Here is a 5,847-nt window from a genome sequence, read left to right on the forward strand (position 1 = left end):
ATCTCAATGACATGCAGGAAAATACATTGTGAGCGTGCCCTTATTTGAAAAATAAAATTTCCTAGGGACTTTAAATCAATAATTTAGAATCCCTACATAGTAAAAGGAAGCCCTCCTTCCAGAAAGGATGGAGAGAAACAGTATCTTAGTTTATAAGTTTGCCCTTTAAATTAACTGGAGAACACAGGACTGATGTGCACTGGGTATAATTTCATAATAATCTTTAGTTGTCTCTCTTTTTTTCCCTTTCTACCATCACTTTTTTATTGTCAGACAACCAAAACATCTTTCCCAACTACCTTGTAACTAGACTTTCCAGAGATTAAATAAAAGCAGGTAGGGGTGAATTATCCAATAACCACGGCAGTTTTTGTCTACAAGAAAAGTATCTCCACCAAAGGTATTCCTTTTTGTTTTGTCAAACTCTTGTTACATTTATTGGGCATTTAGATGTGCCAGAGCCTGTGCTGGCTCTGCAGCTGTGGCAGACGACTAAGAGAAGAATGTCTGCCATCTAGAAACCATCTATTGAGGAAGGAGAAAATGCTAAGAATCCCCTACATAAAGATTTTAAACTCATAGTGACAAAGCAAAAGGGAACAAGTAATTTGAAAGAAAAATAAACCTTCAGCCTTAGGAAAATTGTTATTTGAGAAATAGTCACTCAAGATAGTTAATGGAGGTACCCTAGCTGGGCTGAGTGACAATATCATAAATGTCTGGGACAGAGATGGAGGGAAGCTAAACTGCGGAAGCGGTAGGTGTGTGGACTTCAAGAGCACACAGGAATAGAAATTTCTCGGCTCTAAAGTACAAAACAAAATGGTGGACGGAGAGTCTGAGTGGAAGAAAACCTGTAGTTTCTAACATGCAACACTTACAGCAAGTGCATTCATTTGTTTTAATTGACAAGGAACTAGGGAGCACGTACTGTATGTCAAGACCTGTGAGAGGCCGTGGGTTCACTGGGTAGATAGTAACCAAGCAAACAGACTTGCTCTTCCCTCCTGCAGTCCCAGCATTCCCTGCAATCAGCTGCTTGTTTAGTCTCTTCTAACTAAAGTTTGCAAGTTGGTTTTGTCTGGGTTTTTGTTTTGTTGGTTTAATTTTAAGGAATTTTTCCCCCTGAAAACTCATTTCTAACTTATAATGTTACATAATACCTTTTCCAGAATGAGACAGGGATGAGTAAACAGAAATATACAATGGAAACCAATGAGCAAACCTGACTTTCTTTACGTACAGCAACTTTATATTGCAACTTCAAAAGAGCACTTATTCTTATAGTAGGAACTGGGATTTTTTAAAAAACATTTTTAAGGTTCTTAATTTAAGTAAAAAATACTTAAGTAAGGAAAAAATGGCCTGTAATCTTAGTGCTTAGATACTTTCTACTATAATTCTTTATTTCTTAAATATAATACAGAAAACTAATAGCAGTTCTCTACAACTATGTAACAAGTTACTGCAAATGTAGCAGCATTAAGCAGCACCCACTTATCAGCTCACCATTCTGGAGGGCAGATATCCAGCCTGTGTGGCTGGGTTCTCTGCTCAGTGTCTTTCTCGAGGCTGAAGCCAAAGTATTGGCTGAGCTGAGTTTTCGTCTGGAGGCTCATTCTCTTTAGCAGAATTCAGTTCCCTGCAATTGTAGGTCAAAAGTCCCCATTTCCTTGTTGGCCATCAATCAGGGACTTCTCTCAGCTCCCAGATGCTGCTCACATTTCTTACCAGGTAGTCCCCACCATCTTCCAGCCAGCAATGGCGTATGCACTGCCTGTGCTCTGAATCTCTGACAACTCAATGACAATGACTTCTCTTCCTCTTCCACCTCCTCCTCTTTCTCCCCGTCTCCCCCTCCTCCCCTCCCCTCTCCTCCTTCTTCAAGCTGCCAAAGAAAACTCTGCTTTAAAAGTCTTCTGTGATTAGGTCAGGAACACCTGGATAATAATCTTTCTTAATGTTACATTATATAACATAATAAAATCACAACAGTAAAATCTATCATATTCACAGATCTGGGGGTTAATCAGAGCATGTCCTCCAGCAATATGGGAAATCTTGGGTCCATCTTAGAATTTTGCCTACCACATAGTGCTGTATGGTAAGGAAATTCAAATGATGCAAAAGGATATTAAATAAAAATTGAAGCTAGCCCTTTCTCACCTCTTCCAACACCATAGCCCAGTAGTAGCCATGGTCAAGAGTTTTCTTACATATCCTTCCAGGAAACAAAAATATTAAAAGATACACATATATCTCTATATTTCCTTTTTATATTTAAATAACCAGGATCTTATTGCACCTAGCTTTTCTCATTGACTCTTTTTGGTTCTCCTTCCTTAGTAACAAATGTGAGTCTATGTTATTCCTTATCACTGCTACATAGGAGTAGCTCTTTATTTCTCTAATAGTTACATAAGAATAAGTGAAGAGATCATCAATGAATTATCCCTAAGGCCAAAACAGATTATTTATTATCCCAAGGACTTTAAATTGTGGTCAGAGTTTGCATCACACCCATCATTCTAGCTGAAATATTCACTTTTCTAAGAGCAAATGGGTTCTGCTGTACTCCCTGTTTTGAAAGAAGGTCAACTAATTTTTCTCCAAAGTAAATGTAAATAACATCTGGAGAAAGTGAACTACTGAGACACAAAAGGATTTTAATATAAATTGCTCATGTGTGAAGGAAGGGTACCAAAAAAGAAGAAGAAAGATAAGAAGGTAAAAAGGGAAAAAGGGGAGGAGGAAGAGGAAGAAAATAGAAAAGCCAAAAAAATCAATTAGAGTTAAAATGAAGTCAAAAATTTATTTATACTTCAGAACGGGAATAAAGTTTTACCCTCTGACCATTGCCACATCTTTTCTCCATAGCAACATCAAAGAAATAAAAAGGTATTTTTATAAAAAAATAAAATAAATTTCATTTTTTATAAAAAATAAAAATACCTTTTTATTTCTTTTTCCACAATGGATACATTTTTTAAATGCATTTCTTTCTAATTATTGTCATTCTAAAGTTTTTAAACTATACTGTTTGATCTATGGCTTTAGAATACCAATTTTTCATATCTGTTTCTTCTAAGTACAAAAAAGAGAAAGAGGCTTTCAGTAACTTTCATTGTTCTTGGAATGGGACTGGATGTTAAAAAATAGACTTACATTACTAGTCATAACTTGCAACTTCTGAAGCTCCCACAAAACTCATATATTCAACGTTTTTTTCTACTGAAGTGACAAGTTGCTCTGCTTTCATCACTTTATCACTTTAAAGGAAAACACAGAAGCCATAATAGCCCCAATTTCCATGAGCAAAGTTTTCTCTGTGCGAGGAGTCCACCAGCTGAAGATGTCTCTTCAGAGGCTGGTCCACTATTCTGAAATGAAAATGAACTATTAAACATAATATGAATGTTTATGAAGTTATGAACTTATACTTGAATCATGTGTGGTTTGCTCTTAAAATCTTAGAAGTCCTCATCTTCATGGCAGGGCAATGTTTTGTTAAAAAAAAACCCTCTAAATTTTGCCTACTGGGACATGGCAGAGGGTACTTTAGTAGTAATTTAGCAGCAATTTAAGAATATACCCAAACTTGAATGAGGCAATTGCTACTGAGACAAATTGCAGCAGAAGCTATGAGGAAATCCCATACTACCCTGAAACCCAGGCAAGCAGGGACCTTGCACTTTGCTCCTTAGGGAGTCCCATGCCTTAAGGCACCTCCCAAAAAATGTTTCAAAGTTTCCTTCCAGTGCCTGAGACCAGCAAGGGCTTGCAGTGTCATCAGACAAGAACTCAAATTAACTCAAGACCCTGTGGGTCCTAGTCTCCAAGTTTGAGGTGTGTTCTTAAATTGCTGCTCACTTACCACTGAAGTGCCCTCCTCCATGTCCCAGTAGGCAACCTTTGGAGATGCACTTTTAAGACATTTCCCTGTAGTGAAGATGAGGAAGTCTGTGATTTTTCCCTTTCAGAGTATTGTCTGAGCCTCTACCCCATACAAGGGGTAAACGAGATGTCTCAATGGCCTTCAGGGGAAAAACTCATGAAGCCACAAGAGTCTGAATGAAATTGGGCCTCTGGAATGCTGTTGATGTGCTGCATTGTGGAAATTCACATTTTTGAGGGACACAGGACAAGTTTAGGGCTCCAGGATACCAATGGTATACTGCCCATCCCTAGGCTTCAGCCGCATGTGTGGGCTGGTATCAGAGTTCTTAGGACAGAGGTATCACCTCTGGTCTATAGCACCAAGGGAGCAAGGTAAATGCAGGCTTACGTGGGGCTCCACATCAGGTTCCACATCACATGTTAGGCTATTTTCCCAGGGTTACTTCACCCTTCTCCAAGAGCTTCCGAGATCTTTGTTCACCCTATGCGGATTGATTCTTCAATCCATGTCCTCTTTTGTCTACATCATGTCCTGGTGTTGTTCTCTGCCAGGCTGGCCTTAAGTCAGTCACACTGGACAAGGCATGGACATTCCTTGTACAAATGGAACCACTCTTCTTATCTCCTATGGTTCTCACCTATCTTCCTGGTGGAAGTGGCAGAAGGCAGGGTAAAGCCAACATGAAAACAGGCCACATCCTAAGAAAGCCATCATCACTGCCTGAAGAGTTCAAGAGAAGATGTGGTTGGAAGATATATCATTCTATGTTGATACTATAAAATTCTGAACACTAAATTTGACATGACCAGAAAACAATTTATTATTTACATTTTCCTGCATGTACTAGATAAGACTTGCATTTGTGGTCATCATCAACCAAGCACAGTAACAACTTTTGAAACAGTCATGGAAAACCAGTGTTCATGACATGATGAATGATACAGACTCATGAGTAGTGATGTAACCAGCATTAAGTAAATGGTGTTAGAAACTACAGAGGCAAGAAGATCTATATTGTTTCAATTTAAACAGAATCCAAAGAGCCGTGGCATTGGGAATAATAGCAGCATTGCTACTTTTTTCTCACATGCTGAAAGATATGAAATTAGCCAGGAACCATGCATTTGACAATAAAGAACAAGAACATATAGTACCTAGCTACTAGCTACTAAGAAGAACTTTTATGTGCAACTATTCTACAATAAACAAATGCAACATAGTTCTACTTTATCCATTATTCGAAAGCTTTATTGAAAATTACCATACCTTACATAGGCCCATGAATTTTATAACACTTTTTTAAATCAATCTTTTTGTACAGACATAAATCTTACAAAAAAAGATTTGCCTGGAATCCTGTACATCTTAGGGATGGCCCCCAAGAAAACTGAGGAAAGGTGGCAGGTTTGTAACTTGTTAATATGCAGTTTCCTTCTCTCCCAGTACAGCCACAGTAGATTTCATATTATACGATCTGGGAATCTACATGACTTAATTTAGCAAATACTATATGCACCCAATGAAATAATTACCATTATGTGTTACTTGGGGACTTACATTATAAGACTTGAGGACTGTTGTACTGTTTTGTTTCGTAGCTATTCTATTTTCGTATTTTTTTTTCTGCTTGGAGATAATTCTCAATTACTGAGATGTAGCTTATTCCCTTAGTAAATTAACTGCATAAAATTAAAGTTTTATTTCTAGATTGTCTGACCTCCAACACTGAGCATTTTTATATGGCCCCACTATATTATTAGTTAGTGGAAACTCAAAGAATACAAATTAACTTTGATGTTACTCTTAAACATTTTAATTATGGAAAAACATGCTCTAACAATTATAAAATGCATATTACTATATCAGGTCATTTCTGAAGTATCTGTCTCTTGGATTACCTTTGCTTTTCTTATGGATGCATATAATTGAGGTTTAACTATTTCAGTGCT

This window comes from Phyllostomus hastatus, unplaced genomic scaffold (assembly GCF_019186645.2).
Source record: "Phyllostomus hastatus isolate PE091 unplaced genomic scaffold, TTU_PhHast_1.1 phas_contig_1, whole genome shotgun sequence".
NCBI lineage: Eukaryota > Metazoa > Chordata > Mammalia > Chiroptera > Phyllostomidae > Phyllostomus > Phyllostomus hastatus.